Source organism: Lissotriton vulgaris, chromosome 6, assembly GCF_964263255.1.
Source record: "Lissotriton vulgaris chromosome 6, aLisVul1.2, whole genome shotgun sequence".
Classification (NCBI taxonomy): Eukaryota; Metazoa; Chordata; class Amphibia; order Caudata; family Salamandridae; genus Lissotriton; species Lissotriton vulgaris.
The window spans coordinates 1,530,425,308-1,530,451,793 of NC_141694.1; positions in this window are offsets into that span (position 1 = coordinate 1,530,425,308).

Below are 26,486 nucleotides of genomic sequence, written 5' to 3' on the forward strand. Positions count from 1 at the left end.
CTCTGACCCATCTCCATTACGATTCCGGCATCCTCCGCGATGTCAACTCCAGACACAGCAACAACTGCCAGCTTTCGACGCTGAGCGACACCCAAGGCCCAATCTCCTGCCTACACTGCGGCTGCACCTTCACAGACCTCAAGACCCCAGCAGCATCCTCCAGCCTACCGGACATCACCACATACAAACCACTGAACTGCATCCTCTTCAACTTGCGCTCCCTTCACAAGTATGACATAGAAATCTGGGACATCCTCAACACCCACGTGCCCGACTTCCTCTTCCTTACAGAAACCTTGACCAACCCCAACTCTGGACCCGACATAGCCACTGTCATTCCCAACTGATACAAGCTCCTACAAAAAACACCCCACACGCCCAGAAGGAGGCATCGCTATTGTCCACAAAAGCTCCCTCTGCATGACAACCACTGGCCCGGACGATACTATGACCCTCATGAAACATCTCCACTTCCAGATCCAGACCAACCCTAAATGACACTCAGTAAAACCCTCATCTACATGCAACCTGGCCCCGTACTCCTTTTACCAACAGCATCGCCGACCTCATCACACCCCATGCCCTCGCCTCCACGGACTACATCCTACTCAGAGACCTTAAACGTCCATCTGGGCACCCACTAGGATCCCAACAACACCACCTTCCTAGAGAACCACACCAACGTAGGACTGAGGCAACAGGTCACTGGCCCCACACACACAGCAGGCCACACACTCAACCACATCTTTGCAGAAGGAAACAGTGTCTCCTACAGCCACAACACAGAACTCTCTGGACAGACCACCACTGCATCCACTTCTCTTTCAGAAAACCCACTGTACACAAGCAAGCCCCCCGTGGCCCCCGTAGAAGCTGGAACAAAGTCACCAAAGATCATCTCACCTCCGCCCTCACGAGCACCCCATTACCGATGACGCCAAATGCTAACACCACGGCACGCAACCTCCACCACTGGATCGCAAACTGCGCCAACACCCTCGCCCCCTCAAGAATGACACAGGGCAACACATCAAGAAAGCAAACTAGTTCACCCCTGCACTCGAAGAATCCAAGTTCTCCTGCCGATGACTCAAAAGGACATAGAGGAACAACAAACCCCAGAAACATGCCCTGCCTACATAGCAGCCACCACAGCACATCACCACTTCATCAAATCCACAAAAAAGAATTTCCTCCAAGACAAAATCCTCGCCATGGTTCACAACTCCAAAGCACTCTTCTCCATCATCAAGGAATTCGCCAAACTCAGCAGCGAAACTGATGACAACCCACCCTTCCAAGACCTCTACAACCGACTCAGCACCTTCTTTCACCTCAAGGTTAAGATGATCTACAAAAACTTTGACAACCAAGACCTCTGCACCACCCCAGATCCCGCCCCAGTGACACCACTCAACAGACCCTGCTCACGTGGACCCTGCTCTCGACAGAAGACACCTTAAAGACCATGAAGAGCATCCATTCTGTAGCACCCTCAGACCACTGCCCACCCCACATCTTCCACAGAGCCGCCACGGCCATCGCACCTGAACTACTCTGGACTATTAACTACTCCCTCGAAACCACCACATTCCCCAATGACTGGAAACATGCCACGGTCAACTCCTCCTGAAGAAACCGTCCACAGACCTGATGGACCTCCGGAACTTCAGGTCCATCTCCAGGCTTCCATTCACAATCAAAGTCATCAAAAAGTCATCAACACCCAGCTAGCTAACTTCATTGAAGCCAACAACGTCCTCGACACCTCCCAATCCGGATTCCGCAGCAACCAGTGCACGGAGACCGCCCTACTCACCGCCACCGATGACATCTGCTCCCTCCTCGACCAGGGTCAAACTGCAGCCCTCATCTGCCTCAACCTATTGGCTGCCGTCGACACCGTCTCCCACTGCACACTAGGCCCCAGACTACATGACGCCGGGATCCATGGAAACGCCCTTCACAGGGAGAACTCAGCGAGTCAGACTACCGCCTTTGTTCTTGGAACCAACAGAGACCAGGTGTGGAGTAGAAGTTGAAGTTGGTGGAATTTATAGAGCGCACGTATACCAAAAAGATTTCATGGCGCTAATTCAGACCGGCAGCAAAACAGGGCAACAATTAGACCTCAAAAGGTCTGGTGAAAAGCCAGGTCTTCAGATCTTCCTGGAACTCCAAGTATGATTGCGAAGATCGAACATTATCAGGAAGAGAGTTCCAAAATCGAGGGGCCTGATATGAGAAACTCAGCCCTCCATGTTTCTTCCTGACAAGACATGGAACGAACAGAAGGTTCTTGGAGGAAGAACGTAAGTTTCTAGAGGGAGTGTAGGTTATAAGCCCAAATGCTACATAAAAAGGAGCTAAGCCCGCTAATGATTTAAAAATAAGACACCTTAATTTGAATAGGCATCTGTGGGCAACCGGTAGCCAATGCAGTTGCCTTAGAAGCGGAAGAGCATGATGGTATCTAGACTGACTATAAATCAGTCTAGCTGCCTGATTTTTAATTAGCTGTAGTTGGCACAGTTCATAGGCAGGGATACCGATGTAGAGAGAATTAGCATAGTCAATCCACGAGATGACAAGGGCAAGGAGAATAGTAAAAAAACGGGAAACCTTACGAATAGTGCGGAGACATAAAAAACAGGATGAGACGTCCGTACTAATCTGAGTATGCATTGAAAGGTCAACACTGATTTTAATGCCCAGACTTTTCACAGACTTAACAGGAGAAGGGGCGGGGCCAAGAGAGGAAGGCCAGAAATTAGAAGACCAGGGATTGGATGAGCCTCCGATCAAGACTAGTTAAGTCTTGTCTGGATTTAATTTAAGATGGTTAGAGCTCATCCAGTCCAGGATAAAGATCATAGTGTTCTGGAAATAGGAAATAGAATCAGAAGAAGAAGAAAAACGTGAAAATGAGTTGAAGATCATCAGCGTAATTAAACACTGTGACCTCCCGGTGACGTAAAGCAAAAATTTGGAAAAAATATAGAGATTAAAAAGAAGAGGGGAAAGAGCAGAACCTTGAAGGACACCACAGGTTACTGCTCGAGGAGTAGAAGAAAAGGAAGAAAGTTGAACTGCCTGGTGACGGTTCTCCAGAAAAGAGGAAACCCAACTCAAGGCCACCTCCGAGATGCCAGCAAGCTGGACACGGTCGACCAAAAGATGATGGTTGGCCGTGTCAAAGGCGGCCGACAGATCGAGAAGTACTAGGGCCTGAGTAGATCCACGATCAGCACTAACTCTCAGCTCATCCAAAACTGAGAGGATAACTGATTCAGTCGAATGAGTAGGACGAAAACCAGTCTGATAAGGATCAAAATCGTCAGAGGCCTCAATGAAGGAGCTAAGGCAATGAGTGACATATCTCTCTAGAACTTTACCTAAAAAGGGGAGCAGAGAGATAGGTCGAAAATTGGAGGGAATAGTCGGATCAGCCCCTACCTTTTTCAGAACAGGGGCAATCTTTGCTGATTTAAAAAGATTAGGGACGATGCCCAAAGCCAGGGATTTGTTGAGAAGGGCAAGAGGAGGATCGGGACAGACCAAGAAGATCTCGCGAAGGATGTGAGAGGGACAACTATCAGTGGGAGAGCCAGATTTCGTAGAACTAACCAAACTGAGAAAATTCTCTGTCAGGATAGGTGGAAAACGTGTGAAGGAATGTGTACTGGAAGAGGATAGAGGAGGATCGAAAGAGGGCGAAGGAGAGGAAATATGGAGTTTGATGGTAGAAATCTTAGTAAAGAAATAATTGTGGAGAGAGTCACAGAGGTCCTGAGAAGGAAGAGGTTTAGCAGTGACTCGATCAAGTTTCGAGAGACTGGTAAGAATAGAATAGATTTCCTTAGGCTTATTGGGAGAGGATAGAATCATTGCAGAAAAGTATTGACTTTTAGCTGTAAGGATATCATTTTTATATTCCCTCAGAGTTGTAGAGTAAATAATTTTGTCAGAGGGATCGAAGCGCCGACGCCACTTACGTTCTGCCTGTCTAAGCTGGAGTTTCTTTGCTTGTAAAGAGGAGGAGAACCATTTTTGAGTATCATGAGAGCGTTTAAGCCGGATCGACCTCCAGGGGACCAGTTCATCACAAGATGAGGTAAGCCAGGAGTTAATGGCTAAAGCCTGATCGTGAAGGGAGGAGTCAGCATTAGTCGGACTAGTAGTGGAAACCGAGGAACAAACAGAATTAATGTTTACTCAGCCCCAATTTCTCACTTTGATGTTGGTAGGTTAGGGAGATCTAGTCGTAGGATTAAGTGACAGGGAAAAAGAGACCAAATAATGATCAGACCACAGGCAGGGAAGGACCGAAAGTAAAGAAATATCCAAATTAGCCGACCAAATTTGGTACAACGTGTGACCAAACTTATGAGTCGGTAGATGAACCAATTGTGTCAGGTTCAACTGAGTGAGCAGGTCAGAGAACTCCTTGAAATGAGGATCCTCCGAGGGGTCACCAGGCCAATAGTTGAAGTCACCTAAGATCACTATGCGTGAGTTATTTACAATCAGATTGGCGAGAATCTCACCGACTAAGGAAGAAAAGGCGGGCATAGGCTGGGGAGGGCGATAAAACAACACACAAACCAGCGGGGGAAAGACAGACGTAGTTTTCAGGACCAAGTAATCAACCGCAGGGATCGTCGGGGAGGGCATTAGAGAGAATGACCACCTCGAGTGGATAATGGCAGCCACACTGCCCCCACTTTTACCAGGTGCACGATCTGAGCGCAGGAGATAATAGTTTCCAGGAAGAGCCGCTAGAATATTTGCTGAAGATACAGAGGTGAGCCAAGTTTCAGTGAGGAATAAACGGTCAGGTTGTACTTGATAAAGAAAACAAAATGTCTCTATCTGATGTTTTGGTAGTGAGCGAGTATTAGGCAAGCATGCCGAAAATACCACAGGAGGGTAAACAGAGGAGGGGACTGCTATAAGTTCCCACTGTCTTTGGGATTGTGTACTTCCCCAGCTGCAGGGACTAAAGAAGGGAGGTCGGAAGGACAAAAGAGACCCAAGGTGTCAAGCTTGGCCTGTGTATGTTTAGAAATAGACCACATCGTTTGGCACGCCCTAAGTTCTAAAGAGTTGTTGGTAAGGATTTGGGCAGCATCACGGGCCCCTGGCCCCGTCGGGCACGGACAGGCGCAGACGGTCGCGCCACCGGCGCACTCGCTGCGCGCGTCCGCTGTGCAACCAGAATGACATGTGGGCTTTGTAGTCCACCAACGTGCCGCCTCAGGCAGAGCTCCGCCCCCCAGGATCAAGTGGAGAATGGTCAGGTGACTCGTTTCCTCACAAGCCCTCCGTTCGAACGGGAAAACCCTGCGTCGGATCAGGCTGGGGTGAAGAGGCACTGGCAACGAGGGGGAAGCAATGCCCAGCGGAAACGAGAAGGTGAGCCAAATGTTTAAAAACACTAGGGCTGCTGAGTCGATGGAGAGGAGTGCTCAGACTAATGTAAACACTAACAAAATAGGGGCAGCTGAGTATATATATAGGGACCCAGATTTATGCACCATATGAAACGAAAGTGAGTTAAAATATAAGTTTAACACAACAGATGTTAAAAATTATTACCACACAGCTTGGCAAGAAATCCAAGTAGCGCCGAGTCTTAAGTGCGGTATAAACACTAATAAGTTACACAATAATCACCCATGGTCTGCGCGCGTCCGCTGCGTGACCGGAATTAAATGTGGGCTTTGTAGTCCACCAACGTGCCGCCTCAGGCAGAGCTCCGCCCCCCTGGATCAGTTGGAGAATGGTCAGGTGACTTGTTTCCTCACAAGCCCTCTGCTCGAACGGGAAAACCTGGCGTCGAATCAGGCTGTGGTGAAGAGGCACCGTCAACGAGGGGGAAGCAATGCCCAGCGGAAACGAGAAGGTGAGCCAAATGTTTAAAAACATCAGGGCGGCTAAGTCGAAAGAGAGGAGTGCTCAGACTAATGCCCTCAGAGTAAAAACGAACAAAATAGGGGCAGCTGAGTATATATATAGGGACCCCGACTTATGCACCATATGAAGCGAAAGTGAGTTAAACTATAAGTGTAACACAACAGATTTTAAAATTTATTACCACACAGCCTGGCAAGAAATCCAAGTAGCGCCGAGTCTTAAGTGCGGTATAAACACTAATAAGTCCTCCCTCAGCCCCACCCTCTTCAACATGGTCCCCCTCGCAACCATCTTACAAAACCACAGGCTCAACATGGTCCACTATGCGGACGTCGCCCAGCTCCTCCTCACCCCCACCAAGGAACCCAACATCACCAGGCACAACTTCCAAGAAGGGATGAAAGCTGTCACCATGTGGATGAAGAAGAGCTGCCTGAAATTCAACTCAGAGAAAACAGATGTCCTCATCATTGGCTCCACCTCATTAAACTGGGATGACACCTGGTGGTCTCCCGTCCTTGAAATCCCTCCCACTCGATGGCTCACGCACAAAACCTCAGCATCATATTAGACTCAGCGCTCATGATGAACCGCCAGATCAACGCTGTATCCTCTGCCTGTTTTAACACCCTTGACGCACTATGAAAAACGTTCATATGGATCCCTCCTGAATCCAGAAAAACAGTCATGCATTCCCTTATCAGCAGCAGACTGGACTATGGCAATGCTCTGTACACTGGAATCAACAAGACCCTACTTTGCAAACCCCAGACCGTCCAGAACGCCACAGCCCGAGTGGTCCTAGACATTCCCCATCACCAACACATCACCCAGCACCTCTGCGACCTCCACTGGCTCCCCATGGAACAAAGAATAACCTACATACTCCTCATTCACGCTTACAAGGCCCTCCACAACATCGGACCAGCAAACCTAAACGACCGCCTCTCCTTCCATGCACCCAAGAGATACCTCCAATCAGCTGACCTCTTGCTGACCACCATCCCATGCATCTACAAGACCAGAACAGAAGGGAAGTCCTTCTCCTACCTAGCGGCCAAAGCCTGAAACGACCTCTCCTCCACCTCTGGCAAACCCCAATGCTGACCCAATTCAGGACGCAGCTCAAGACCTGGTTCTTCGGATGACTCCAGCACTCAACTGAATCACCCCCCAAGTGCCTCCAGACCCTCACGTATAAGTAGCTGCACTACACAAGCCCCTGATTGCTTGATTGATTGATTGATCAAGGATAGAGAACCAGATATGAGAAGAAGAGTATTGAAAAGCAGTATGTGAAGTGTCGACATCATAACACCAACAGCAGAGAGAAGGAAACTAAAGATTAGCCATATATTCAAGAATGAAAGAGAACAAGTGAAAGTCAAGCTATCTGAACATTATTGTCCACAGCATGAGATGTAATATTTTGAAGAAACATTATTAAATTAAGAGTATCATCAAAAGATCTTGAGGTGCCTTCATAAGTGATTTAGCACAGACAGGGATGAAGGATGCCATAGAGGACGTTCAGCTGTCTCATTGGAGGTCAGAGACAAAGGAACTCCTTTTGTCTGTCATAAATCTCATTAGAGATATCATGAAAAATTAATATATTGTGGGTAGACCAGACAAGATGAGGTTTTACTTAGTAGCCTTCAAGACACATAGAAGGTTCTGTTAATTCAAGAAATAGAATAATGATTCCTCCAGGTTTAGAAGATTGAGCATGAGGACGTCCCAGACGATGTGCTCATTGAATATTAAGAGAAGGAGTAGTAGGAAGTCCAACAAGATCTGGGAGGAATCTCTTCAGAAATTCAAGTAGGTCAGGACCTTCAAGAGCTTTCGGCAGACCATATAAGCGAAGGTTATTACTTCAGTTCCTGTTTCCCAACTCTTCTGCATACACTTTGAGTTTTAAAATTTCCTTCTCAAGTAAAATAATCTTAGTGGCCTCATCATGAAGAGGGCTAACACGTTGCTCCATTTTGACAATTTTACCATCCATAATGATCCAGCTGTCCACAATTCTTTGAAGTTTTTTATTAATTTAAGCCACTCCGCTCATGCTGCCTCTTGAAGTTTCTCTTGCTTTGGAAACATGTGCTGTTGTCAGCTGTTTTTTAGTAGATTTTTTCCACAGATCTTGGTTGCATGCATGTACTTGACTCTCACATATTTTCATTCACTCTGAGTGAAACATATATTGTATAAGATATCACATCAAAAGGTAGGTGTTCCAACATGCAGTGACGCAGTGTTTGTGGTGAGTGAAAAAACAGTGCAGACATTAATACAGAAGAAAGAAAAGGCTGCTTGCTTTAAGCAATTCAGTTACTGTATAATCTGGTAAGCTTTCCAATTTTTCAGCTCTTGGCTATTCATTATATACAACGTGTGTTTCACTTACTGTGAAAATTCAATATCGGTGTTTACTTTGTTTTCATTAAATGACCTAAAGATAACGTTTTAGCTGCCTCTTCCCTAAGAGTTAATATAATAATTGAATACATCAGACAGACTCATCATTGTATATAACTATATTAGAAAATTGGAATGTTGGATGCTCCATTGGAAACAATGGAGTAGCTCCGGGCTTATAATGGCTGGTATAAGCCCAGAGCTCCAACATTCCAATGCTTCTTTGTTCACAGCTGTGGCAGTGAACAAATACTTCAGGGAGTCTGAGGGGATTTCAATCCCCTCTCGCTTCCTAAAGCCTTTGTTTAATATGTTAGAACATTCTTCCCTCTAGTGGCAGAATGTTCTAAAAGCCTTATAGCCTTTCATAACTGGGCTACACGGGCTATTAAAGTCCTGCTCCCTTGTTAAAGTCCCTCACCTTCAGCTCGGGCCTTTAACGCTGGAGCAGGCTTTTATTAGCCCACTACGGCAGGCTATAAGGTTAAATTAGATGCCCAGAATTTGAGGAATACTGCCATACTTCTTAATTGTAACACTTAGGGATGGAAGCAGTTCTAGATCTCCTCAAAAAGTGCCTGCAGAACCAGTTCCCAACCAATCCGAGGAGTGTGTTACCCTGCAATGACATCTTGCTGATTTCTGCTAATGCAACAGGAATACTGAGTCTTTTTTATGGGTGGCGTGCTCTGGGACCCACAGGAGGCAATGATCAGCCTGAAAGACTTGCAGAAGTGGGATTATAAATGCATACATACGTTTCTTCTGACAATTCTCTCCTCAGGTTTTAGGGTACTGGGTTGGTCCGTAGAAGATGATGGTCGGAACTGGGAACGATCCTTCAGCCATTTCTCCACAAAAAGTATTTTTAGACTCAATGTATTTATTTATTGAGTTTTGTATAGCGTAAACTTGACCCAAAGGTATCAGGGTGCTTTACAGAGTTAGCATATCAGCAGTTAAATGAGTTACATATGGAGTAAATAAAAATACATAGTAACAGTGTATAAAAGAAGAATACGATATACAGTAGTATATAGAGATGATAGCGTAAACCAGACCCAGAGGTATCAGAGTGCATTACAGAGTTACCATCGCAGCAATTACATGAGATACATATGGAGTAAATAAAATACATATCAACAGTATATAAGAGAGGAATATGCTATATAATAGCATGTGTGGAAGATATAGTTCTGAGGTAGCTATGGCAGGGTGTTGCGAAGGGGGGAGAGCAGAGGCACAGTTTTTTCCCCCGAGTAGTGATGCTCAGATTTATTTGGAGGGTGTGGGAATTGGTAGCAGGTCAGTCAGATGGATTAGGTGGGAAGATGTAGGTATTTATTCAAAAGATTGTTTGCCACGCAGATCATGAGGCAGATTCTGGGAGGGTTATCGCGAATGAGAGGGTGCGAGATTTCTCATTCTTAAATTTGGGCAGAATCAGGATTAGACTGTTAGAGCTTCTAAGAGGACTCTTTTGGCCGGCTTTTTATAGTTTGCTCCAGAGCTAAACTGGTTTTTCCTTGTAGAGAGCTTTGTGGGTTATGCAGGCAGTTTTGAGAATACATTTTTCTTCTATGGTAGCCAGTTGAGTATCTTGAGTAGCTGGGAGCCAACGCGCTGCTTGGGGCATTCTTCAACTTCTACTCCCTGGTGGAACCGGCCGCAGAGGAGGTGAGAGGCGCGGCGAGCGGGACTGCGAGGTCCAGCATCCCTAGCAACATCGCCAGCTGGTTCCTCTTCCCGCCGCGCCGCGCCCCCTCCCAGTGCCACACCCCCCTGACGTACTTAGGCGCTTCTAGGTACGCGCATCGCGGGACGCGCGCGGGGCGGTCTCCGGGGCGAAGACCGGGCAAAGAGCGGGCCGTTCTAGGCCGTTAGAGGCCGGCAGAGACCGGACCGGGCCACCCCTCTGACGCCCCCTGCCCCCCAGCCTCTCTACACCTACCCCATAATGGCGACCAGAACCTCACGGAGTAAGTCTGCCCAACAAGGCTTAAGTACATTGGATAAACTCTTCCCAAAGGCAAGTATCCAAGCCAGTAAATCCTTATCGGTCACAGAAACGCACCTTGAGATGGGTCCCGAAAGCGTGTTTCTGGAGCAAGGGGATACCTCCTCTACAGATGTTAGCACACTCATTCCACTGGACGCCACTCATATGTCTCTAATGGACAGTATTGATCAGACCATTGAGTCAGTCCTTCAGCAGTTGAGAACTCCCGTAACGCAGAGGGATAGGAACTCCTCCCGTCCATCTGGGATTTCTGACCATTCTGCCATTCCGGATAACATGGGCACAGACCTGCAGGAAGCGGGGCAGGCCGCCCTGCTCACAGAGCCTGCAGGCAGTGGAATGGTCCAACCCCCAAAAAGGAAAAGATCCAGGAAATTAAAGAAGGCAAAAAGGGCCAAAGTTGATATAATTGAGCCAAACCAGGATATCAGTACAGACATTTCGGCCTCCCCTGAGCTTATCCTGTCAGGGTCTAGGTCAGACCACTCGGGCTCTCCAGCAGCAGCGGCCCTCTCACTGACCTCGGGCCCATTTATCTTTGGTGAGGCAAACTCTAACAGTACTGATACAATAATTAATTCACTCACAGTAACCATTAAGGAATTGTTAACCCCCATCTCAGCCAAATTGGACGCCATAGAGAGCAGACTTAAGGCCTTGGAAAATCTACATACAAGGAAGAGCCCTGGGTCAGCTACAGATGCCTCTGTGGCTGCCCAGGTCTGTCCTGGGAATAGACCGTTGCCCTCTGCACCGTCTCAGGTCCCTCATACGGCTCTGCAGAGCACAATTGTTGCGCCTGCTTCTCAGACGCACCCTGTGCCACCTCCAGCGCCTAGGCCTCCTGTCCCGGCCCCTAGGAGATCGAAGCAACCTCCTGCGCCACATCCAGGGGTGGCAGTGATCCCTACCAATGGCACCACTGGTGGTACCACTCCCCCCCTTGATAAGCGCATGGTGGTTAATCTGCCCCCAGAAGCAGTCCCATATACGGCAATCATGGTGGGAGTACCTGAGCTAACTGGCGACACAAGGGAGCCTCAAGACTCCTTACGAAATAAGGTTATAAGTTGGCTTAGTATTAATAGGCCGCTGCCACCAAACCTGAAAGGTGATGTTTTGATGGTTAGGAGGATCCCCTGGATTGGCCTTACCCCAAAGAATAGGGCAGGGGATTGTATTATCATAAGTTTCAAAAGCCCACATGTCGCCAACTACATTTGTAACTGGCTCGCAAGGCCTGACAAGTCCAATATTGAATTAGTACCCCTATCACACTTCTACCCTAGTGCTAGCAGCACGGAGGGAGGGAGGGAGAAGGAGTGGACTAGAGTAGGCTTTGCTGTAGATGGCTCACGTTATAGACCAAGGCATTACTTACCACCTGGCCAGGCCAATTTTACTCACCATAACAGGTTCTCCTGCTTAGATCAGGTCGACTGACCACAAATAGGGGAGATTTCCTTCAGCCCTGGGAAGATGCTGGTTGAGATGCAAAGTCGGGGGGGATTGAGTACAGCCCCTATAACTGAACATGGCCCGCAGGATACCGTTAAAGATCGAACGACTAATATGGATGACAGTCTGGGTGAAATGGGGCCCCCACCAAACACCGGGTCAGTCCATACTGTGCAACCTGGGGCGGCGGAATTGGTTGGGCCATCCGCCACCGCGGTTGGCAGTTTTGCTTCCCCAGACACTTACCCACCTATAGCCGTTGTGCAACATCCTACTGTAGGTCAGGGCACCCTACCATCAGATCCGGGGCTGAGAATCCTCTCCTGGAATGTGGCAGGAATTGCAAATAAGGAAGGCTCACCGGAGTGGGATCAGCTAGTAGGTAGTAGTGACATCCTCCTTTTGCAGGAAACATGGGCGAGGGGCACGCAATCCAGGAGAGGGTTTGAAATATTTGAAATCCCTGCCAAATGGAGTGGGAAGGGGAGGCCGTCAGGTGGCCTGGCAATCTGGATTGCGAGCCACACTGGGTGCCAGGCAGAACAGGTGCATACGTTCTCGCAGGACATTCAGTGTTTTCGGCTCACATGGCCTGGAAAACCACCGTGGGCTATTGTGAATGTCTACTCGCGACCAGTTGCCGCCCCAAATGAATCACCGACCCTAAACGAGCTATCCTCCTTTTTGGGTCAACTTCCGGGAGACTACAAGGTGGTGCTTGGAGGAGACTTCAATTGCCACTTTGAACCCCTGGAAGGCCTACTAGAGGGTGCCCTTACGGCCGAGGACGACTACTGGGGGGTCCCGCCCTCGTCTTCCCCCCACCCCAAAGCCTGGTCACCGCTAGCAATACAACTCATGTCCCTCACCCTGAACTACGCACTGAGGGCTTGTAATGGTCGCACCCCTTCCGATACCCCCTCAGTGTGTACTTTTAACAGAAGGGGCCATGAGTCGAGGCTAGACTATATCATGCTAGATATTACGCTCTGGCCAAAAGTCCTCGACTTTAGGGTAATAGAGAGGTCTGATAGTGACCACAATGCCCTTTGTTTAAACATCCAGTGGCCCCTGCCCCCAGAGGGCATATCCGTGGGAAGTGAAGGAGAAGACACGGGGGAATTGCTCCTTACAACCAATAGGCGCCGGGTTAAGTGGGGGAAGCTTGCGAGCTCAGAAGAGGCCATCAGCAAGCTTTATGAGTTGGCACTCCCCAGGTTCATGGAGGTGGATGCACTTCTAAATGAACCATGTACCCCAGAATATAATGAGAAACTGGGCAACATACATCAGGACCTAGTGAGGGACTTGGCCGAGTTATTTCACCCGGAGGTGCCAACCAGAAAGAAAAGGTCCCATGTTCCCACCTGGTATACCTCTTCCTGTAGGACAGCAAAATCGGAGCTTATTGCTGCAATAAAAGAAGGGTCAAACAAGGCCAAGGTACGTGACCTTAGGAAGCATTACAAAGCAGTGATGGCGACTGCTAGGACCGAGTTGGACTGGAACCATTGGCAGGATCTTCACCATGCCCTTAAAGTCAGGGATTCCCGGAAATTCTGGGCCCTTGTTAACAATGGGATAGGGGATCTTAATAAAGCAATTGAACCCAACATCGCCCCCGTGGTGTGGGAGGCCCACTTTGGGGTACTTTATCAAGACACTAACTCCTGCCCTGATACATCCCTCTTGGCGCCTGTAGGCTCCCATGATTCTCGCATGGAACTATCCCTGGGGGAAGTGGAGGCGGCCCTAGAGCACCTATCGTGGGGGAAGGCGCCAGGTCTGGACAGGCTACCCGGGGATCTCTTTAGGCACCACCCGGACATCTGGGGCCCATACCTCCTTATCCTTTTTAATGCCATTCTAGGAGGCATGGAAATCCCCGGGTCTTGGCTGGGGGCAGAGATTGTTCCGATCCATAAGAAAGGTTCCACTCTGCTCCCTGCAAACTACAGGCCTATTAGCCTAATAGATGTACCCCAAAAGCTTTTTGCGCGCCTCATCCTTAACCATCTCCTGGACTGGGTGGAGGACAATGACATCATGAGCCCCCTCCAGTCTGGCTTCAGAAAGAACACGTCGACCATGGACCAGATCTTCCGCCTCCTTCTCCTATATTGGAAGACGGTTACGTTAGAGGGAGGAAGGCTGTACATGGTCTTCGTGGATCTGAGGTCAGCCTTTGACCTAGTCCCTAGAGGAAAACTATGGGAGGTTTTGCAGAAGCTAGGAGCACCCCCCCACCTTCTTAGTATTATCATCAGGTTGCATGAGAACAACTATGCACAAGTGAGGTGTGGGAGGGATGGCAAGCTCTCGGGCAAATTCCCGGTCCGCCGAGGAGTCAGACAGGGCTGTGTCCTGGCGCCGACCCTGTTCTGTCTTTTCATTAACAGTGTCATCCAACATCTTGACACTGTTAAGGACAATGATGCTCCGTTTTTGGCAGGCAGGAGGGTTCCGGCAATAATGTTTGCTGATGATACCCTCCTGCTTTCCAAATCCCCCATGGGGATCCAGAGGATTGTGGATGGTTTTGGCCTTTCCTGTCACCAACATGGGTTGGAGGTGAACACGGAGAAAACTAAGTTTATGATCTTTAACCCTCCCGCCAAGGCCAGACCCAATCCTAAACTGGGGGATGTTAGTCTTGAGAGGGTCTCAACCTTTATATACTTAGGGGTAACACTCCAAGAAAACCTAGCTTGGGACTGCCAGATAGCGAGATCCAGGCTGAAACTTTCCCAGCTATCGGGTGCACTCCTGAAGGTGGCTAACAAGTCCACCTTTAAGCCTGTAAGCCCGGCCTTGGAAACATACAGGTCCCAAGCGAAGGCAGCAGCCATGTATGGCAGTGAGCTGTGGGGACACAAAGCAGGGAAGGCTCTGGCAGGTGTGGAAAACAGTTTCCTGAGACGCTTACTTGCTCTCCCGCAAGGCACGCCACTCCTCCCCTTACGACTTGACTTGGGCCTTCCCTCTATTGCTGAAGACCTCCTGTCGAAACCTGTGAAGTTCTGGCATCGGATATGGACCACCGAGGAACTGCATCACTACAGACAAGACCTTATGCATGTAATGAGGCTGAATGCCAACAGCAAAATTCCCTGGTTGGCTTTTATCAAGGCGGAACTGTTCAGCTTGAACTTGCCAGACTTATGGGATGACCCAGCCCAGGGCTGTCAAAGGATCACGCGCAAATCTCTTGCACAGCTGTATAAAAATAAAAACTTCGTTGATATGGACAATGCTCACAACAGCGGCACCCTGACGGGACGTTTTATGGAATCCAAAAATTCTTATGCTTTTGAACCCTTCATGGATTTTATTTTCCCTCTCCTGGCAAGGAAATTGTTCCTCCAATGGAGGTTTGGTACACTCCCCACCAAAGTATTTACCAGCAAATGGTCCTCAGGGGGTGACAAACTTTGCCCATGTTGTAAAGCCTTGGATGAAGACGACCTACACATAATGTTTGTTTGCCATGCTTATCAGAGTCCCAGGAAGCGTTGGATAGCACCGTTGTGTCGGAACCTGGGCTTCAGGAAATACCTGCAGGCCTACAGGGTCATGAAAACTAACACTCTGGGCCACATTGTCTTTGCTGTTTCAAAATTCTTAATGGCAGCATGGATAATAAGAAAGAAACTGTCCCCCTGAACTGGTACTATCTTGCAGCTTTTATTCCATGTGGGTTCAGCAGAAAATTTTTATATGTAAATACTGTCTTTTTAATATATGTATTGTATTTTATTGCATCTTTTATGGCCCATGTGGCCGAAATAAAGAATTTTTGGAATTGGAGTATCTTGAGGGTGGGAGTGATACGCTCAAAGTGACTCTCACCTGACAGTAGTCTGGCCATTGCGTGAAGTGGAGCTTTCAAAGGGGTGGACAAGCTTAAAAACAGACACCTGATCAAGTACCCTCTTCCCTCAGGGAGGAGACTTGTCAACCCTAGAGGGGAATGAGCCTCAGGAGCTTGGCCCTTACACAACAGAGATCTTACGACCAGAGGCGCCTTCTAGGGAGTATCTGTGCCAGGGACAAAAAACCTGTCCCACTCTTGAAAACCAGAGACATCACCCTGCTGATCAGAAAAAGTGATGTGTCAATGGTTCCCACAGGACCTATTGGGAAGAAGGACTCCTATACACTGAGTCCAGAGACCCCAAACCTGGTACCACTAGCAGAGTTGTAGTGCCTCAGACGTTTAGAGAGTTTCTCCTAACATTGGCCCATGACATTTCCTTAGCTGGTCATCTTGGCCAGATCAAAACTTGGAATTGGTTAGTTAACCATTTCTACTGGCCAAGAATGTCCCAGAAGGTGAAGGAGTTTTGCAACCCCTGTGCAACCTGTCAGGCAGGTGGCAAGGCAAGTAGCTACCTGAAGGCCTCCTTATTTCTACTACCAGTGGTTGGGATACCCTTTGAAATGTTAGGGATTGACATTGTTGGTCCCCTTGACCCACCAACAGCATCAGGGAATACATTTATTCTGGTGGTGGTGGATCATGTCACCAGGTACCCTGGAGCTGTTCTCCAAGGACCCTGACTGCACCTCCTTGGTAGTTTAACTAGGGTTGGCTTTCCTAAGGAGGTATTGTCAGACAGAGGTACCAACTTCATGCCTGCATACTTAAAACAGGGGTGGACTGAGTGTGGGGTGACCTACAGTTTAACTACACCATGCCATCCGTTAACCAATGATTTTGTTGAAAGATTTAACAAGACCCTCAAATGCATGATTGGTGGACTCCCTGAAAAACTCAGAAGAGAGAGGAGTTGGCCTAAAGTCTATGGTGGTCGACCTCGAATCGGGGGAACTGGGTTCGAGTCTCGGCAATGACACTGAACATCCTGTGATTCTGGGCAAATCACTTAGGGCCATATGTAGGTGGCCCAAATACCGATCTGTAAGGGTGAAATTCTGTAAATTTCACCGTTACCGACCGGCATTTAGGCATTCGTGATGTAGGGAAGGATTCGGTATTAACGAATCTGTAAATACCGATTCCTTAATACCGATTCCTTAAATGCAATGTAGGAAGCACTTTTAAGAGTGCTTTTGGGCCTTAGGAATTTGTTAATTATCACCAACTTCAAGTTGGTGGCATTTACCGAATTCCTTTAAAAAAGCACATTTTTGCTTTTTTAAAAGTGCCATGTGGCACATATCCATGCCCTTAGGGCATGGATGTGCGCCACATGTGCACACATGCACATTTCAGTGGTGCTACAGGGTGTCCTTTGGACACCCTGGCACCCTTGAGATACCTCCCGGTATTACCGACTTGGTAATACCGAATCGGTAATACAGACTGTCTTCACATTCATTCCTATGGGCCTCCAAGCCCATAGGAATGAATGGGTAGGTATTCCTTATTACCGAATCAGCATTACCGATTCGGTAATAAGGAATATTAATGAATAATAAGGAATATTAACGATTCTGTGTTTTCTTACCGAACATTTTCCTACATCACAAATACCAAATTCTTAATACCAAATCGGTAACATTCGGTATTTGGCAATTACCTACATATGGCCCATAATCTCCCAGTGCTTAACAAAAATGAATGTGTTTCCTCATGTAACATAACTGGTGCTATGTAAAGTGCTCGGATACCCGATTCGGGTCAAGTTCGCGCTATATAAAAGTCTGCAATTTTTATTTTTTTTAAATGTTCCACTACCTTGCCTTTTTTTTGCTTAAAGAGAGGTGCCACAAAAGGGAGTAGGGGTTTCCCCCTTTGAACTTTTGTTTGGACACCCTGTAAGAGAACCATTCTGTCTTGTCAAGGAAGGATGGGAGAGACCTTTTCAGGAACCAAAACAGGGCATTGTGAACTATGTGCTGGCCTTTGTTCCATGATGGATGAGTACATGAAAAAAGCAAATGAAAACCTAGAGGCCAGCCATGAGCTCCAGAAGCTCGGTTATGACCAAATGTCTGCTGTGGTGGAGTTCCAACTAGGGCAGAAGGTGTGGGTTTTGGAGCTTTTTGCACCTAGGGCCCTCCAGGACAAATGGAGTAGGCCCTACCTTATCCTTAAGAGAAAAGGGGAGGTCACATACTTAGATGACCTCGGTACATGTAGGAACCCCAAGAGAGTGATACATGTAAATTGTGTGAAACCCTAGAATGACAGAGTGAACCACTCCCTGAATTCCATTCTCATAAACCCAAAAGATAGGTCAGTTGATGGAGTGGGCTTTTCAGGCGCCTTCACTGCCCAACAGCAGACTGATTGCAGGCAAGTCATCAACTAGTTTGATGAGCTCTTTTCCTTGCCGCCGCCCCCCCCCTAGATAGACTAGCTGGTGTACACATGATATGGTCACTGGTGATAGCCTACCTGTCAAAAAAAGTATACAGGCAGTCTGACCATCAAAAGCATCCAAGCATCAAAAGCGTCAAAGCTGAGGTAAGCAAGATGCTGGAGTTGGGAGTCATTGAACCTTCAGAGAGGCTCTGGGCCAGTCCAGTTGTGTTAGTCCCCAAGCCTCATTCCCAGGGTGGTAAGAAATAAATGAGGTTTTGTGTAGAGTACAGGGGCCTCAATGCAGTCACAAAAACAGATGCATATCCATTCCCAAGAGTTGATGAGCTTATTGACAGCGTAGGGGCAGCACATATCTGAGTACCTATGATCTCACATCAGAGTACTGGCAGATAGAACTGACCACTGAAGCAAATTAAAAATCTGCATTTTCCACTCCAAATGGTTACTTCCAGTTTACTGTGATGCCCTTTGGTTTGAAAAATACCCCTGACACCTTTAGGAGGTTGGTGAACAAAGTCCTTGCTGGATTGGAAGCCTATAGTGCAGCCTATCTTGATGATATTGCTGTATTTAGTGACTGCAGGGGAGTGAAGGAGTCACTCCCCTGCAGTCACAGGCACCGTAATGCAACTGACTGGTCTGCTGATCCTGAGCTCCTGCAGACTCTGAAGGCACCAACAATACAGGAGATGGGTTCCTATGTTCCTTGAGGTCAAGCTGCCCTCTCACCAAGTCTAAGGCCAGTATCCCACGTGGGGACTGCGTAACCCAAACCCCTGTGCACCACGTACTTTTGCAATTGCTTATGCTTGTTGGCATTCCCCAACCAAGTGCATTGAGCTATTGATTGCCTCAACATCTGCACACATTTCTTACAAAGGACTTTGGCCTCCTCACACTGCAAGCTGTTACTTTGTTAAAACTGCTAGAGGTCCCCTTGCGACTCCTGTGCCTCTGGCCTGTGGGTCCATTTGAGGAACAACACTTCTTGTCTTGGGCTCCCCTGATTGCTCCAGGCCTGCCCTGACTCCCCTTGCTGTGGTGAGTCTACTGGTCCTTGCTGGGCCAGACCGCATCCCTACTCGACCTTCTTTGTGGGCTGCCGCTGCCAAGGCTTGTTGGTGATCCCACCAGACACCGACCCCTCAGCACTCGACATCCTTTGCGGGACAGCTCATATCTGGCTCCTGGTCATCCTGGACATCTCTCATGGTCCCCGTGGCTGCAGAGTCAAGGTCTCCATCTTCACACCTGAAGCACCCGACATCAGTGGGCATTCATCTGCCAAGCCCCTGGTCTCTCCTGAGTGACTCAGACTCTGTCCCCTCTGCTTTCGGGTCCCTCCCATCAGGAATCCACCTGTGCGTTCCACGGGATTCTTTTCTTCATTCCAGCAGTGGCATTTCTTTGAAGTCTCCCATTGAGATCGGAAACGGTTTCTGAGCCACTGCAGCCCTATGCACCTGGGATCGGTAACTCTGTTACTTTGACATCCATGGGTGGGGTGGCTCTCCAACCTTCTATGTTCTAAAGGCTTTCTTCGTAATCCACTGGGAAGGGTCCATAAACACTAAAACTGCTACCGGGACTCTCCATTGAATTGTATGTACCAAGCGGTCATGTTCTCACACTGCACCCGTCTTCAGTGTTGTCTCTCCTTACTCACCTTGCGCGGTTCCTTGGGGTCCCAGCGATTCTAAAAACCTCTAGATACTGTCTTGACTCGAGTTGTGGTTCTTATATCACTATTTTAGTATATGGTTTAGTCTCCCCCCCGGAGCCCACTGTGTATTAGTGCTACTTATGTTAGTTTCTGTGCTACAGTATTGTGTGTTTTGTGTTTATCTGCTTGTAGCAGATAATATGAGGTACTTAAGGTGTGTTTTAAAAATAAATACATATTTTTGACTACTGTGTGGTTCGCCTTTCATTTAACCAATACAAAAAGGTTGCATTCTGGTAAAACAGGCTGCTTAACAATCCTTCAAGACTAAGCCTGAAGGCTGCTCTCCACAGCTACCACATATCTTTGACCCCTTAAATCACCATAACTGTTGTTTGGATTGGTGCAAGGTGCCTACTTTAAATTAGTGGACATCATATACCAGGCCAACTTCTCAAATTGACGTGCAGCGGTTATGATTCAAGCTTGCATTGTTTTAGCAGAGAAATCTTTGTATTGATTAACTGAAAACCACCAAGTACTCGGTACATATAATACTAGCTTGGATAAGTATGTTCTACTGAACTTGGGGTTGGGTAAGTCGAGGGTTTAGCACACCCTTTCTCACCTAAGAGAGTTTAGTTTCCCACTAGGTTAGGTAGGTGCACACACCACACCACACTTAGTATATCTACTAAAGGAGATGCCAGTGGCTCTCTGCCTTCTAGATATAGTGATCTTTCATTCCAAGAATTGAAAGCCCTGTGTGCCTCTAGAAAGCTGAAGACCGGGAGAAGTGCCAACACTCAACGTCTCATTGAGATGTTACTGTTAGATGACCATAGGAAGACCCCTGACTCAGATGAACAGGACAGAGTGGGTGGGACAGGGAATGAAGACATGTCAGGAGGTGACACCTTTTATGACCTAGACGCTAACCCTGGCCAGGAGGACCAAGATGGGTCCCACTTGGATAGCTCAGATCTCCCAGGAGTCAGTGGAGAAGGCAAAGATGGCCTCCTCTTCACCCCTCCTGGAAGAGTGCAGAGTTTACCAAGGAGATCTAGATCTCCCTCTGCAGAGTTAGATCACTCAGGACAGTCTGTAGGGACCTCTGTATCTAGCAAGAGGGACCACTCTTTTGATGGAATACCAATTTCTTGAACTTGAGAAAGCTAGGCTTAGGCTCAGGCAAGAACAATTGGCCCTGGATAAAGAGTCCCTAGAAGTCCAAAGAGCTAGAAAAAAGTTGGGACTAGAGTCCCATTGTGGCAGCAACAGTGTCCCTAGAGTTAAGGAACATTCCTTTGATAATAGGAACCTGAGCAAGATTGTCCCTCCCTACCATGTTGGGGATGACATCCATAAATGGATAATTGCTTTAGAGAGGGCCTGTAAAGTACAAAGGATCCCTCAAGAGCAGTGGGCAGCTAACTTGTGGCTCTCCTTTGCTGACAAAGGTAGCAATAAGCTCTTCACTGTTAGAGAAGAGGATGCTGACAATTATTCAGTTCTGAAGAGTGCTCTCATTAATGGGTTTGGCTTAACCACTGAACAATACAGGATGAAGTTCAGAGACATCCAGAAGACACGGAATCAGGACTGGGTAGACTTTGTGGACAGTGTCATTAAGGCTCTGGAAGGTTGGTTACTTTGCAGCAAAGTGAATGATTTTACAGGATTGTACAATTTGATTATGAGGGGGCAGATCCTTAATAATTGCCCAAATCAGTTGTTGCATCAATATCTGGTTGATTCTGATCTGACTTCTCCCCAATAATTGGGAAAGAAGGCAGATACATGGGTCAGAACCAGGGTGCAGCAGAAAACTCAGAACACTGGTGGTGACCAAAAGAAGCAAGATGCTAAAACTTCAGATAAGTGTGGGGACAAAGGTAAAGATCAGACGTCATTATCAAGGCCCCAAAAACCTGCATCTGGGAGGGGGGTGGGGAATCACAGTCCAACAAGGGAAAAGTCAAAAAGAAACCTTGGTGTTACTAATGTAAAGTAAAAAACAATTGGACAAAAGATGCCAATTGTCCGAAGGCCAATGATTTAACTCCAACCACCACTGCCCCTAAGGCAACTGCCCTCCCTAGTACAGTTTTAAGTGGTGGTACAGAAAACACTGGATTAGTAAGGTTAACCTTGGGCTCTGAGATTGGTTGTGGCCTAGCCAGAACTCCAGCTCAGGCTGTGCTTGTCTGTGGTGGTGGCATGGATATTGCCACCTTATTTGTCAGTCCCAGTAACCTGGGTAAATACAGGCAACAGCCTTTGATTCATGGTAAGGAGGCCACGGCATACAGGGACAAAGGTGCAAGTGTCACTATGGCGACAAAAGATCTTGCGGCCCTGATCAGATCATACTTGGTGAGATGTACCAAGTGACCAATGCTAATGATGTCAGGACTGGTCATTCCTAGGCAGTTGTTAATTTCAGCTGGGAAGGGGTAACTGGCGCTAAGAAAGTTGTGGTTAGCTCAGACCTTCCAGTGGAATGCTTGTTGGGCAATGGTTTGGAGACCTCAGCCTGGGCTGAGGTGGAACTTGGGACTTATGCAGCAATTCTGGGCATCTCTACAGATGTGTTTGCTGTGACCATGTCACAGGCCAAACCGACTTTTACTTAACATGCCCTGTATTCTGAAAAAATTGACCAGGTGCCTTCCAAGAGAAGGAGCAGGAGGGGTACGGCTATGTCTCCTCCCCAGACTCAGATAGAGTATCAGTCTCTTGAGGGAGATCATCCCAGTCCCAGTGAAGGAACTGTCTCAGATGAACTGGAACCTGATCAAGGTTACATTCTCGGGGACAGGGGGCCCTTCCAGGGTAGATCTGAGCCAGGAGCAGCAATCCTGTCCCTTTCTTGAACCCCTCTGACAGCAAGCTGCTGCTAGAGACCCCAACCCTGGTGCCACCAGGAGGATGGCCATACCTCTGAAGTTTAGAGGCTTCCTGCTCACCTTGGCACTTGACATTCCCTTAGCAGGAAACCTAGATCAAAGTAAGACTGACTTGGGACACGCTTGTCCCTCACTTTCTCTGGCCTCACATGTCTGAGGACACCAAGGTGTTTTGTCGCTCCTCTGCCACATGTCAAGCCAGTGGTAAGTCAGGTGGTCCAACAAAGACCCCCATATACCACTACCTGTGGTGGGGGTTCCCTTTGAGAGTTTTGGGATTGACATAATTGGTACCATGAACCCTCCTATTGCATCTGGGCACAGGTACATACTAGTTGTGGTGGACCATGCCCCTAGTTATCCAGAAGCAATACCCCTTAGAACCCCCACAGCTCCTGTGATGGTCAGGGCCCTCCTGGGATTTTTTTCCAGAGTGGGTTTCCCTAAGGAGGTCTTAACTGACAGAGGCACCAACTTCATGTCAAGTTACATTATGGCTATGTGGAAGGAGTGTGTAGTGAACTACTAATTCACCACACCCTGTCACCCACAATGCAATGGGTTAGTTGAGAGATTCAACAAAACCCTTAAGTGCATGATTATGGGCCGCCCAGAAAATCTTAGGTGAAAATGGGATGTTCCGTTGCCCTGCCTTCTCTTTGCCTGCAGAGAGGTCCCACAGAAGAGGGTTGGTTGCAGCCCTTTTGAACTTCCGTTTGGGCATCCAGTTAGGGGTCCCTGTTTCTAGTGAAGGAGAGATGGGCGTTACCTCTCAAACCACCTAAGCAAAACATTCTGGATTATGTACTTGGTCTCCACTCCAGGATGGCTGCGTACATGAAGAAGGCCAGCAAAAACCTTAAGGCAAGTCAAGAATTGCAAAAAGCTTGGCATGATTATTTTCTTCTTTCCAGCAGTGGCATGTCTTTGAAGTCTCCCATTGAGATCGTCAACGGCCACTTCAGCACTATGTACCCGGCTTCCCTGGGATAGGTAAATCTGGTACTTCGGTATCCACTGGTGGGGTGGCTCTCCAAACTTCTATGTTCTAAAGGGTTTTTCGTAATCCACTGGGAAGGGTCCTTTTCTAAAACAGCAACTGCGACTCTCCCATTGAATTGTACGTAGCACTCAGGCGTGTTCTCACACTGCACCCATCCTCCGTGGGGGTCCCATCTTACTCACCTTGGAGGTTCCTTGGGGTCCCAGCGATTCTACAACCTCAAGACACTGTCTTGGTTCGAGTCGTGGTTCTCTGATCTCAGGAGATCTAGTCTCCGGATTACACTAAAACACCTGTGAGGTCCTCCTTTACACTAGCAAGGAGTTGTAGCTCCTTGGCTGCACCAGGTTGCAGCCAAGAGGAGATCCCAAATGATGAAGCATGCCACCTCAGTGGGTGATGGGATTTCGTCCTCTTAAAAAGGACTTCCTCCAAGGTTGTGTGTCCTGTTGAGGTGTGCTTGTCTGTTTATATATCATTTGTTTAGGGACCCGCGGATTCTTAGATTAAGTTAGCCCAAAAGGGATTTCAGAGTGGTCTATACCTAGCACATTCTGGCAGTAGTTCTAGCGGTGGCAATGGATTACAGGGAGTTGAACATCAAGGTGACGGTCAAATAATGCAGGGTGGAAAAAGTGTCCCACTCAGTAGAGGACAAGGAATGCTGGTTCGGGTATGGCTATAGATAAGTTGAAGAAAACTATGCTGTATCATTAGTGTAATAAATTGGGTAATTGGAAGTGTGAGTACAGATTAAATCCAAATTGACTGCAATTTGATGGCCAAAGGCCCAATGTGGAATTTATGCAAAGAGATCAATTGATGGACAGAATGCAGAACAATGTCATACATTCACCCCAGTACAGAGATCTCGGCCTAAATAAATCATGTTTTTGCTCACCATGCCATTCCAGTTTGAACTCAGCCGTACGCAAATCAGTCTTAGTCCTGCGCCAAATGGGAACAGTCCAATCCGAACTGGCAGGCCGGGTTCTCCCCAGACAGGAAACAAGCAATCTAGGACCGGTTTGGGGGTTTAACCGCTCATCAGCCAGGCTAGCTTGATTCCAGTAGGATAGCTTGATTACAGTGGCATGGAGCGCACAAGTCCCACGTCTGGGCATACCCGTCCCACTCGGGGTGACAAATGAAAAAAGAACAAATGATGGATAGAATGCAGACCAATGTCATACATTCACCCCAGTACAGAGATCTGGGCCCAAATCTATCTTTTTTTGCAATTTGGGCTGGACTGTTCCACATTTGCATATGGCTAGGTCTAAACTGGGGTGGGCATAGTGAACAAAAGAAAGATGGATTTAACCCAGATCTCTTGACTCGGGGTGAATGTTTTTATTTATTCTGCATTCCGTCCATCAATTGTGTGTCTTTTGCTTTCTCGCCCTAAGTGCGCTGGGTATCCCAGACGTAGGTTCAGGGCTCACTGTGCCACTGGAATCAAGCTATCCTGGCTGATGAGGGTTGAAACCCCGAAAACGGTCCTAGGATGCTTGTTTTCGGTTCAGGGAGGACCTGGCTTGGCATTTCGGGCTAGGCTCTTCCCATGAGGCACAGAGTCAAGACTGATTTGCACATGGCCAGGTCTAAACTGGGATGGCATGGTGGGCAAAAGAATGATGGATTTAACCCAGATCTGTTGACTGGGGGTGAATGTTTTGATTTGTGCTGCATTCTGTCCATCAATTGTGTGTCTTTTGCTTTCTCACCCTAAGTGTGCCGAATATCTCCAGACGTGGGTCCCAGGCTCACTGTGCCACAGGAAACAAGCTATCCTGGCTGATGAAGGGTGAAACGCCAAAACCGGTCCTGGGATGCTTGTTTCCGATCCAGGGAGTATGTGGCTTGGCAGTTTGGGTTAGACTGTTCCCATGAGGCACAGGGTCAAGGCTGATTTGCATATGCCCAGGTCTAAACTGGGGTGGGCATAGTGAGCAAAAGAATGATGGATTTAACCCAGATCTCTTGACTGGGGGTGAATGTTTTTATTTATTCTGCATTCCGTCCATCAATTGTGTGTCTTTTGCTTTCTCGCCCTAAGTGCGCTGGATATCCCAGACGTGGGTTCCGGACTCACTGTGCCACTGGAATCAAGCTATCCTGGCTGATGAGGGGTGAAACCCCGAAACCGGTCCTAGGATGCTTGTTTTTGGTTCAGGGAGGACCTGGCTTGGCATTTCGGGCTGGGCTCTTCCCATGAGGCACAGAGTCAAGGCTGATTTACATATGGCCAGGTCTAAACAGGGGTGGCATGGTGAGCAAAAGAATGATGGATTTAACCCAGATCACCTGACTGGGGGTGAATGTTTTGATTTGTTCTGCATTCCGTCCATCAATTGTGTGTCTAATGTGAATTTTATGCCAGCTCCAGGTATGAAAATACGGAACCCTCTCAATCCTAACATCCCCCAAACCCCTTTAATGCAACACAACCAGAATACCCTGCAATGTAATGCTAATACCAGTTCCAGAGTTCAACAAAACTAATTTCCAAGCCAAGATAACTTTCAACAGTATCCAGTCTTCATCTCATTTCGATGTCCAAGATCAGACCCACCACAATGTTATTGCCTGTGATGGGAGAAAGATTGCATGGTTAGCGCAGTCTTAGAGGTAGAATAGAGTGGCCTATATATAGAGGGAGAGGTGAATGGCCACCCCAGCCATTTTTGATAGACACTGGTGCTAGCTGTTCTACTGTAGAGACAGTGGACGTCCCAAACAAATCACTCTCTTAAAACAAGGCCATGTTGTTGGTGCTACTAGCAAGCGCATAGTGAATC